The sequence below is a fragment of the Bidens hawaiensis genome, unplaced genomic scaffold, assembly GCF_021521415.1.
Source record: "Bidens hawaiensis isolate Kalapana, Puna unplaced genomic scaffold, B.hawaiensis_p1.1 tig00012786_1, whole genome shotgun sequence".
Lineage (NCBI taxonomy): Eukaryota > Viridiplantae > Streptophyta > Magnoliopsida > Asterales > Asteraceae > Bidens > Bidens hawaiensis.
This window is the reverse complement of record NW_027492062.1, coordinates 693,329-706,454: the sequence shown is the minus strand read 5'-3', so window position 1 is coordinate 706,454 and position 13,126 is coordinate 693,329. Positions and strand designations below refer to the sequence as shown.

Here is a 13,126-nt window from a genome sequence, read left to right as displayed (position 1 = left end):
TTTGAAATATCATATTCTTCGCTTGTACTGTTTTTAACAGTATTTTCCCTTTTAAATAGGTTAATCATTTTAGATATAAAAGTATTGAACCATAACACAAATACCCCCCTTTAATTCCATGGCTCTGATACCATTAGTAACAGATTATATATATATATATGGAAAATATAAAATAAAAACCCAACCAAGTTTAGAAAACCCTTGCAAAATCCATATGTGGTCTACAATACACCACATCAGTATGTCCATATATATCAGAGTTTTCATAAGAGGGGCAATTTAGTCCAATATATTTCCCGTGTACCTGCATCCATTAAACACCATGTCCATATTTATCAGAGTTTTCATGTTCTTCGAGAATTCTGATCCAAGATTACATCCACCTTGATTTGACCTTAAACATAAGAGGCGCCATCTGAATCTTAATTTAAACATAAACCACCCATATAACATTATCTAATTAATCCTCTTCCCTTTATCCGACCCCTTCCCAAACCCAAAATAGCCCCTGGAACATTGAATGAGTAGTCATCATCTCAGAGCATTGAATGAGTTTTCATTGAATTCGTAATCATGGAACCCTCGTATGTTGTGTCAACATCAAACGATCCAGGTTATTGTTTTCTTTTATTATTTCATTTTTTGTCCATACCAAATCCAATCTTTCAATCGCTAGACGTTTTATAAATGTTTTTTCAGGTGAAGATCATATGGTTGTTTCGTCTCCTTTATACGTGAATCCAGTTTTTCAAGTTAATTGCAACTCTCCTGTTCTTTCTCGGTCACATGAACCCGTAGGTTTGTTTTTTTGTTTTTGTTGTTCTTTATTTTTTATCTTAATTTTTGGTATTTTTAACCCCTTAGTTTTTGATATTTCAAGTTAATTAGTTTTTTGTAATTTTTTTGGGTATTTTTAACCCCCTTAGTGACAATTTACATTTTTGTTAGTGTTTTTACCTTTCCGTGACAGTTTATAATTTATACCTTTTATTTATTTATTTTTTTTTTGGATTTAGCATCATCACTAAGTATAGCTAATTTTGTCCTTTTTGACCTTTTTTTCAAGATACCAATGAGTCCGAGGGAGACAATTTCTTTCATACTCCAAACTGAACCACATTTTGGTGTCCTGATGTTAGTGCCCACCTAAACCCGCGATTGGTGCTACTTTCGATAGTTAGGAAGAAGTTGTTCGGTTTTACAAAAATTATGCCTTTAAGGCTGGTTTCTCAATTCGAAAAGGACAGACCAAGAGATGGAAAGATGTTGTTACACATAAGTATTTGAGGTGTAACAAGGCTGGAAAACCACAGGGTAAACGTAAATTTGACACGTTATGTGAGAGCTCCTTGAAAATGAGGCAGCGTACATTTTCTGTTACCGATTGTCCAGCAAGCATTACGGTACAAGTATGCGAAGAAACGTCCGTGTACAATATCAAAAAGTTCTGTGAAAATCACAATCATCCTTTAGTTGAAGAGTATAACAGAGATTTAACCAAGATATCTCGAAAGCTCACGTTCTCAACCCAACAGTTTATTCACCAAATGAGTTTAAACAAAATTGGTCCTACTATAGCTCATCGTTTGCAAGTTTCAATGAAAGGTGGTCACCATAATGTGAACGGAACTGCTACAGATTTCAAGAACTGGTACAACTCTATGAGGATACATATTGGTGACCGAGACTCGCAATTAGTTCTGGACCGCTTGAAGGATCGTTCTGAAAGTTTACCAGATTTTCATTTTGACTTCGTTGTTGAAAAAGGGAAATTGAAGTCGGTGTTTTGGGTCGATGAAATATCGAAGATAAGTTATCAAGCATTTGGGGATGTAATTGCTTTTGATGCTACTTATAAAACCAACAAGTAAGTATTTTTGTTAACTGTTTTCATTTTGTTTAGTTAACATTTTATTAACTGGTTACAATTTTGTGTAACTGTTTACAATTTTGTGCAACTGTTACATTTACTTGTTTGCATTTTCCAGGTACAAAATGATTTTTGTACCCTTTACCGGTGTTAACAACAAGAGATGTGTCACATTCGGTGCCGGGTTGTTAAGTAATGAAACTATAGAATCATATAAATTGGTGCTTGAAGCTTTTATTAAAGTGCATGGGAAACAACCGTAGCTTGTATTAAGTGATCAAGATCCAGCTATGAAGCAAGCAATTTCCCAAGTCATGACTCAATCGCAACATAGGCTTTGCATGTGGCACATTATGAAGAAATTACCTTCCAAGGTAACACAATGTGAATTAGTTTTAGGTTAGCCATATGGTTTTTGCATGCATCAATCGCGCTCCTCCGCAATGTTATAATGTTGTTGTTGCTTTTTTCTTTTAAATGTGAATCAGATTTCTGGCGATCTTTTAGATAATACAAACATTCGGGCTAGGATTCATCGGTTGGTTTGGAATGTGTTTATCAAGCCTTCTACGTTTGAATCTAGATGGGAAGAGCTGATGGAAGATTTTGGTTTGCAAGAGCACCGCTGGCTAAAAGAGATGTATGCAATTAGGGATCAATGGGTGCCAACTTATTTTAGAGACATTCCCATGTGTTGTTTAATGAAGACCACATCAAGGTGCGAAAGCTCTAATGCCTCCTTCAAAGTTAACTCCTCCAGTGCGAACACACTTGTTCAGTTCATGTTGTGTTTTGAAACAAGAATGGATAGTCAACGCTACATGCAAAGATTGTGCGGATACAAGACATTCGAAGTAGCTTTTAAAGATGAAACTGGGTTGCCCATAGAGAAACATGCCTTTGATTTATACTCACACAACATATTCCAGGAAGTTCGTAAGGAAATATTCAAAGGGAAGTTTTTTTGTTATGTATCCGGCACGGAGGAAGTCGATGGCATACATGTGTATTCTGTTACCCATCTTGACAAAAACCGGGATGTCACCAACATTTTCACGGTAAACTCATAACAAATATATAATACATGTTAACATGTTTTTGGGGTTCATGTAACCTACAATTAACTATATCGAAAACATGTGAACATTTTCACGGTAAATTCATAACAAATATCTAATACATGGTGTTAACATTTTTTTGGGTTTATGTAACCTATAATTAAATATACTTTAATGTGGTTTAACTTTAATATATGTTATATTTTTTTACATGTTATGTTTTTTGCATACGAAAAAACCCATGGCCCAAAAAACCATTGGTGATATATATTAACAGTTTTTTTGATGTTTGTGTAACATTATAATAAGCATTCTATGCCTACAATGTGAAAATGTTCACGGTAAACTCATAACAAATATCTAATACATGGTGTTAACATTTTTTGGGTTTATGTAACCTATAATTAAATATACTTTAATGTAGCTTAACTTTAATATATGTTATATTTTTTTTACATGCTATGTGTTTTGTATACGAAAAAACCCATGGCCCAAAAAACCATTGCTGTTTGGGTTTATTTAACTTTAATATATGTTATATTTTTTTACATGTTATATATTAACAGTTTTTTTGGTGTTTGTGTAACATTATAATAAGCATTATATGCCTACATATGTATGTTTTTTGTAGACGTTACAGTAAACATTCAATGTCTATAATTCAATGCCAACCAAATACTTATCCATGGTGTCTTTTTGCACCCCCGCAGGTTGAATATGATAGTAAAGATCATTCGTCTTCCTGTTCATGTAAGAACTTCACCCGAATTGGATACCTATGCAGACACATTTTTTGTGTTTACCGAGTTAAGAAAGTAGACAACATCCCTTCCCAATACATTAGCAAAAGGTGGACTAGGGATGTTCTCCCCAAACGTGTATGGGAAGCTCAGTACCATAATTGGGTTGATAACACCGGCTGTTCCAGTCTTCGGCATGAGATTTTTGAAATAATATCCGAATGTGTCGATGCATTAAGGAGTGACCCTGTTGGTTTGGCTTCACTGGCACGCGAGATCAGAGCTTTGAAGGACCGCACATTTCTAGGTCAAGCAGACATGACAAACGCTTCTCAAAATAAGGCAGCGGTGATTGAAGAGTTGATTGGCCAACTGTTAGCTATTGATTTGGAGATGGCAGTCGGCAACCCGGATGTAATTAGAAACAAAGGTACCGGTCACGTTCGTCGTATTGTGGGAGAGGCTGAAAAGCAAGTTGAAAGGTCTCAAAAACCACTAAGGTTATGCAATAATTGTAAGCAATATGTCAATGATCATGACTCACGAAATTGTGAGAAAATCAAGTTGAAGAAACTTGCGGCCGAAAAAAAACGACAAGAAGCGGAAAGAATAAGGATGGAGTTGGGGAATATGTGTCCAGGAAATGGTAACAGCTAAAAACCATTTTGCTAAGTTATTTTTACCTTTTGATATTATGTAAGCTTTGATTCAGAAAAGTTGATCCCTTTTTGTAATAGTAACGGGGGATCAACTAAATGCATCAATGTGTTTTAAGCTGTTGTTTTGTTTTTGTAATATTTATGTAACTGTAGCTGACCCCCACATTTTTTTGTAACATTTATGTGACCACAAAGGATCAACTAAGATTATGTAGGGTTATGTAACTCTAGTTTATATGAATCAAACTTGGTTTTTGTTTATAATATTCTTATTCTATTAATAAACATTTTATGTGACCACAAAGGATCAACTAAGTGCATCAACTAAATGTACATTTTTTAAAACGAGATATGTAACAGTGTTACATTGAAAACAAACAAACAGATTGTAACTCTAACATCTTATCATTACAACACTTCCACAAAATTTAAAGGCATTAGACGTTACAATAAAGCTAAAACAACAAACATTAAAAACGCGCAACAGTAACATTAAAAACGACTACCCATCAGACGAAGTGTCGGGTGCCGCCCAAGTAACATTACTAGAATCACAGGCCACAGATTTTTTCATGAACAAACAATCTGCAATTTCAGGCCACCAATGTTCCAGCGGTTGTATCTTACCACAATCAGCGCAAAACCTACGGCCAGCAGGTGGATGTTTGTCGGGTGTAACATGCTTGCTCCAATCATAGTTCAGAAACCCACTCATCATCAAACGGATCATCTTCATCCCAAACTGGCTCGTGCACCTCATTTTGTACCATCTTGGAAAATGCCACATCATGCACGGAAATACCGACCTCACCCGGTTCCGTCTTGGGAACTATTACATCACCAGAGTTTGCTTGTGCAACAACGATCTCGGTATTCTTTTGGCCCATAAATTCACTTTTAACGTTTGCAGCGTTGACTTCAGCAATCCAATGAGCCGTGGTTTCGTAAAGCCTTCTTGTCACTTCGTTTGGGAACTCTGACTGTTTCTTTTTTGCCCCCCCCCCCCCCCCGCCAGACGAAGACGACCCTTTTGCTTTGTATTTTGTGGTCCATGACTTGCATTTTCCCCTAAACATTTTTTTCACAAGAACCCTTTTCTTTGGCCAGAGTGATTTTTTTGTGTTGCAAGGCAGCTAATTTATATCAACAAATGTCTATCTCTAAAATTTAATTTTGGTAGGTGAGAATAAAGCATTTTGGTAAGTAGGTTGGTGTAAACATGGTACTTTCTCATAGAAACAAGTACAAAATCTGGTATGTGACAATAAAACATTTGTTAGTAACTACACTGCCACAATAACAAAACACAAACAACTACAAAATCTAGTTTCATAGAAAGCTAAGTGTTTTGATTGCACTAAACTAGTTCTAGTTACAGTTAATAAATGTTATTTTGTAATATTTATGTAACTGTAGCTACAGTCACACTAGGGGGGGGGGGGTAATCACGTGCAAACAAAATCATGTAAAAACACACACTTACATGTGGTAACACGTTTTCTGTTTTTTAGAAATACAGTTTGTAAAAAGATTTTTTAATTTTTATGCCTTAAAGCTGAAGTAGGACAACTAAAGTAATTACAAATCTTTTATGTCTTAAATTTTTAGTGTGACCAACATGGCTTTTATGTTTTAAATTGTTAAAAGTACACTTAGCAAAGTAGAGGTCACATGGCTTTCACCAGCCATACATCACATCTTTTAAAATGTTAAAAAGTTTGTTTTTTAACCTTCTATTTTTTTAACACCCAAACTGAAGTACATTTTTAAAATATAACCTTACCTTGAGTACGCCCCCTCGAATGACCGTTGGTTTTTAGAGGTTTTCCTCCTCTCGCCGGATTCCACGTACTTCCATACATGTCTCTCTTCTTCTGTCAACATCCCATTAACATCAATGCCCATTACTGTGCGTCCCTTCTCATTTTTCACATTTGAACAACCTGTTCCACTTTTTTCCTCTTCTTCTAACTGCGTAAGACCTAGGCTAAACGACGGCATTTCATCTGTCCCAAAAACCCAGTGTCCAACACCGTCGAAATCATCATTTTCACCCCCCGGTCGCCACACCCACTGTCACCTGTGACAATCCAAGACTAAAACTCGGACATTCGTCAGCCCCCAACGCACTTCCCCTTTTAACTCCTTCAACCCCCGCCACATTACATGTTTCTAATATAAAAAAGAAAAAAAAAACAGGATTTCGTTAACTTCTGCTACACTTTTTCGTTTCAAACAACAAATTAAATACTTTTTCTTGGCACAATACCCTTTTTGCAGGGAACTTCTTTCATTATATTAGCATGTTCAACCGGTTCTTCCACAATTATCTCTTCAATCTCCTCCACCACAACTGGTTCTTTTCCAAACACACAAGACAATAATGTTGTAAGACATTTTGTAACAGATGCCAAAAAAAAAATAAGATAACAAAACACATATAAACTAAATCACGTACTATACCTTTGCTATCTGCACTAACATCTACAACCGGACTTGTTCCCTCTTCAAACACATTAGCGTTGTGAAAATCCTTTCCACCAACATTCTCTTCATTAGGATATTCATTCTCATTCCCTAAAATCAACCACAAAATTGGTAACATAAATCCTTTTCACCAAACACATAATGTTTGGTAACATAAATAAACTTATATGTTAACATAAATAAATTTTTTTTCATAAATAGACTTTTTGTGTTCATATAAGTTAACATGTTTGAGCATTGTTACCTTCGGCCGCCCCAATGGTGCTTTCCTTTTTGATTACATTCCCCTCTCCACCAACCACTGTCATCGCACCACAACATCAGTACTGTTCACAATCGATTACCTAACTAACAATTACGTTATTTTTACAAGATCACATGTTTTACAATTGTACCTTCGGCGGGCCCCATTGTATGTTCCTCTTCAACTAAATTAGAATTTCCATTATCACCCCTCATGTCATCCGAGGCGACGACATGGGCATCACCTTTGAAGTTTCCTTGCTTATCACCCGGCGAGGTGTCCACTTTTGGCGTGGCCAATGGACTATCATCATTTCCACCAACATCCTCTTCATTAAGAGTAGAGTTTGCATTTTCATCCGCTAAATTAGCCGACTTGTCAACATTTGCCTCAACCAACGGGCTATCCACCCTAGCCTCAACCCCACTCCCTGTTATCATGAAAAACAATGAAACACACACACACGCAAGACTACATTTTTACATAAAAACTATTATGTAAAAACTATTATTTGGGAGTTTACATAAAACTGTTTTTATGTAATAAAACAGTGGTTAAAAAAGTATATTTTGTCACATATTATAGGTTAACATGTTAACATAAATATAATAAGTTAACATGCTAATATAAATATTCTTTATATGTTAACATAAAATAAAATATTTTATGTTAACATGCTAAAATATTTTGTCACATAAATATTTTTTTTGTCACATAAAATAAAATGTATGTTAACATAAAATATTTATACACAAACACATGTTAACATAAAATAAAATGTAGGGTAACACCAATACAAATAATATTTATGTTAACATAAAATAAAATGTAGGGAGTGACTGAAATACAAATCATATTTTTTACATTGTTTTACTTATGTTCATAAAATTAAAATGTTAACACATATTGAAATGGTAACATAAAAAATTATATGTTAACCTTATATATTTGTTTAACATGTAGTATACCTTTGAATTTTCCTTGGTTATCACCCGGCGAGGTGTCCACCTTTGGCGTGGCCAATGGACTATCATCCTTTCTACCAACATCCTCTTCATTAAGAGTAGAGTTTGCATTCTCATCCGCTAAATCAGTCGACTTGTCAACATTTGCCTCAACCAACGGGCTATCCACCCTAGTCTCACCCCCACCCCCTGTTATCATGACAAACAACGACACACTAACTGTTAAAACTGTTTTACATGTCCCATTATATAGGTGAACACACTAACTGTTAAACTGTTTTACACAAATAACAATTTATGTTTTTATATAGGTGAACATAAATATAGTTTACGTTAACAAAATATTTTTGTTAACATAAACACATGTGTCACATAAGTAGCAATGTAGGGGTTACATAATTAAAAAAAATAATAATGTTAACACAATTTGAATTGCAGTGGGGTAACATAAATAAAAATACATGTTAACCTTATATATATGGTAACACAAAAGCAACATTTTTGTTTCACAATACTTACCTATATTATCTTCGTCCGTATAGTTTTCCTCTACATCAGACTTCTCAGCCACGTCCTTCCCTAAGCTACTCATCACATTTTGTATCATCTCATCTGCCTGCGCTTGATCGCTTTTTTTCTGTCTCTGCCATTTCGGCTTTTTTTCAAGCATCCGTTCAAATGTGCTCATTAAATCCAACAACTTGTCATTATCTGGTATCCTCCTACGTAGCCTCCTTAAATTTTTCTCCACAGCTCGTTTATCGCTAATCAGGTTATGTAGTTCCTTTTCAACCTCTTGCAACTTAACCTATTACAATTCGATTAACAAGGTTTTACAAACAACTTCTAATATATTCAAGCGTAAAACAGGGTTACATGAACATATTAACAAAATTACATATTAAAGTATAGTAAACACATTATTACCTCAAATTCCTCAGTAACCATCCGCTCTTCATTGTCTCCATGTGCTTTTGTTAGCCGTCTCAATTTCACCCTACCAAACCCACCGTTACGAATTTCTTCATCCTCTCTGATTTTCAGTTTTTCCTTTGTCCAGTAACTAATTGGCCTCAAACTCTCATCAACACGTACACCCTTGCATTCCGTGCGGTCAACGTACAAAAGCTGCAACAGTTTTTAACACGTTGGATATAATTATTAATCAGTTTTTTTTGTCAGAACATAATAACTACTGCTAACTTTTTTAAATTGAGAAAACATACCACCAAAATTGTCGACGGCCCGCAGAGTGGTTGTTTAGGATTATTAGAACTCCAATCACTTTTTGATCACCTCAATGCTTCAATAATATATTCACACCAATCGATTTTACCGAAATCTGTTGCACCGTTAAAGTAGTGTAAAACGGTATCTCGGAAGCGGCCATGACTGGTGCACTCCACCATTATTGATTGTAACAGCATCAGGAAGTCCAACCTAAAATCGAAACAATCTATATCCTCAGCGCTTTCAATCCTCTATACCAGTTCCGTCAGCGAAACGAACCGGTTTGGGAACCTCTTTTTCCATCTCTTTATCCTCTCAGTCAATACATCATATTTACACATTCTTTCTAACTTCAAACCACATGACGGGATACCGAACATATCATTAATAGCTGTCGCGTCCACTTTTTATCATACCCTTCGGAATCTCAATCACCATGTTCACTGGATCAAAATGTTCAACAACGTAACGCGCCATTGACAAAGGAATACCGTCCACTCTAAACCTTAGTAGACCACCGAATCCCATTGCTCTGACAACTTGTTTCTGATTTTCCTCAATATCTTCACACATCTTGCGAGCTGCAACGGGCACGAACGTGTGTACAGCGGCACCCCCTTATCGGCTTTTCGGACCCTTTTCGACCTAGTTGCAACATTCTCCTGTTCCCTCTTCCTTTTCTTAGAATCGTCGGCTTCTCCCCTCACATCGCTTTGTTTCCCCATCTCACAGGATGTCCCTTCTCCCCTCTTCCGTTTTCTGGAACTATAGCTCTCACGAGTTTCTTACATTCACAAAACATTTTTAAAACACATTACATTAAAATACAGAACCAACTTTTTTACATTAAAAATTAACAAATTTAAACAAATGACTACCTTTCGGTTTTTTACTGGACGAATCATCAATTTGGATCGCATTCTGACCCCTTGTGCGTACTGCCACGTACGTAAGGGTTTGGGTAACTTAAAAAATTGTATTTCAACAAACTTCAATACTTGAATACAAAATGAACATACCTCTCGACGTCAAGGGGGTTTCCATGTAGTTAACATCAATGGGATCGTCAGACGTGTTCCTAAATGACCCCAATGCCAACCGCGCAATCCGGGCGCTTTTCCTCTCTATATAAAAAACGAATATTAATAAACCTAAAAAACAGTCACTTTTGATTAACATAAAAAACACATAAAAATTTCCACATAGTACATACCAGTTGTCATCTTCAAAGTTTTCACACAAACCCCCGGCCCCAGCAAAAATAGACCATGAAACCAAACACAATATAAAACAAACTTTTCCAAAAAACAAACACCAATAAAACACTATTATACAGTATTAATCCAAAACCAATATCTTATTTTACAAAACCCCAAATCGATTAAACATAACAACGAACAACAAAAAACTACTTCACTTTTTTAATCGGCGTTTATCGCATTCACTAAAACAACATAACACAAAACACTATTTCAATCAGTGTTTATCGCATTCACTATTTTATTTTACAAAACCCCAAATCGATTAGACATAACAACGAACAACAAAAAACTACTATCGTCTACAAAACTAACAATATCAGATGATAATTTTCAACCATACCTTCAATCGCTGTTTATAGCCTTCGATTGGTGTTTCAAGCCTTTAAATCGGTGAGTCGCATACAATATCAACGATATTTTTTGTTCAAAAGGGTTATGGTGGGAATCATGAAGCAAAAAACGACAGGGTCACTTTTTTGTATGATGTGATTTGCACGGCGAGGGGGGGGGGGGGTTTCCAAGTGTATTAGTGACGAGAGAAAGCATGTGGTTATAAGAAATGTGCCAAAAATGCCCCCATGTGTACTTATAAACATTTAAATAAACACTTATCACACATGCACCCACAAGATACAATCTGGTCCATCCATCCAAATGATCAACGGTCAGGAAAGGGTTTTGGGGGTTTTCCCCACTAAAGGGGGTTTTCAAATTAACCCAACCCTATATATATATATATACACACACACACACCAGTACCGGTACCAAAGTTTACCAAAACGAACATTTCGGTACCGGCATCAAAAATTCGCAATTTTCGGTACATGTCGGTACCGAGCTCATCCGTATTACATCAATGAACTGTTAATGCGTTGCATATTTGAATTATTCAGGTGTATAAAGAAACTAAAAGTCATATGTTGTATTGGACTCACTGCAAATTCAACAAACATTATAAGTGTCAAAAGCTTAGTCTTCTGTAATTAGTTCTTATGAGTAACAAACTCTAAGCAAGAAACCTTTGAAAAGCCTAAAATGTCAAGTTTTATCAATCGTAAATTGTTGGGTCTAATTAACACATTGGGTATTCTTCAAATTAAGCTATAAAAAGGTATTTTCATAATCTGTAATTGCATATGATGGCGATGATGACTTAAATGGGCATCAAACATTGTTATGGCTATTCGTAAAAATGTAAAATACGACTACTATGCTACCTTATAAGAATTAGAGTTTAATAAACAAAAAAATAGCAAACTAAACTACACGACCAAACATACCCAGCGGAATTAAAAGGCAAAATCTATGATGATGAGTTATGGTGGTAAAACAAAGTGAAAATGAAAGTAGAAGAATTTACTAAAGTTGGGAAAGTAAAGTCGATGGAATTGAGTGGTTAAGGCTGAGGGGTGTGGGGCGCTAACCTGGGCGCGTGAGCCCCTCCGCTCGCGCCCCCAGGCGCTAACCCCACACCACCGGGGCGCGAACCTGGGCGCGAACGGGGCGCGAGCGCGAGCCCCCAGGCAGGCGTGAGTGTGGTCGCGGGAGAAGAGAGAGGAAAAGCTGGTTGGCCCGCCCAAAAGAGCCGTTGAGCTCTGATTTTTAAAAAAAAACCTTTAAAAACTCCTATATAATACCCCAAAATCAACCCATTTCAACCATATCAAAACACAACTTCAATCTCCAAACTCCTATATAATACCCCAAACTCCTATATAATACCCAAAAATGTCTGGAAATTGGTACCCAAACCTAGATTCGGATTATATTGACGACGATTTATGGTCGTCACCAGACCAACCGATGTTTTATTCGGGGCCGCAAGAAACATCCGGCTTTCAACCATCCAACATACAACCGTCTCCTAACTTTGTTGTTCCAGAGACACAAGAATCACACGGTGATGCTACCGGAGCAAGAAGACGCGTCCACCGGAAAAAACAACCTGCAACGGACGGGCCGGGACCGGCTTCGACTCCGAGGACGAAACGGAAAACCACTCCGTGGTCATCGGATGAGAAGGAAGCCTTGTGTCGGGCTTGGATAGTCATTTCTGAGGATCGGCGTTGCGGTAATTGTTTTAACGTTTTTAAAAATGATTTTTAATAAAAAAGTTAAATAAAAAAGTTAACTGGAAATCTAATTTAATTACTCATTTTGCAGCCGACTACCAAAAAAGCAAGGTTTTTTGGACAAAGGTTAGGGAGACGTTCTATACGCTCGTTGGGAGTACAGAGCGAAACGCCGATATGATTTCGGGTCGGTGGTCCGAAATCAGAAAATTTGTCGGCTTGTTTACTAATCTTTTCAACAGGAACGCCGGTCGTATGAGACCAAGTGGCAGTGATGATTTGGCGGTTTACAATTTCACTGTCGAGGAGTGGAGGCAGGAGTGTTTGCGGAGGTATGGGACGGTGAAGACGTGGGACGATTTAAAGTTGTGGGAGAGGTTGAAAAGGTGTTCCAAGTGGGTTGAGCTTGTGGCGCCGGACCATGATGCGGAAGTAGGGCCGAAACGGACTAAAACTAGTTCGTCTGGAGCGTATAGCACTTCCGCCGGGTCGGATTGCCGCGTTGGATTCGACCTAAACATTGCGGGGGAGGAAACGTC

The 13,126-nt window shown here is 36.8% G+C and overlaps 1 pseudogene; it reads left to right on the top strand.

Moving 5' to 3' along the window:
- The first annotated feature begins 573 nt into the window (after positions 1–573).
- On the top strand, positions 574–4,325 carry LOC143542177 (protein FAR1-RELATED SEQUENCE 5-like; annotated as a pseudogene).
- The last annotated feature ends 8,801 nt before the right edge of the window (positions 4,326–13,126 follow it).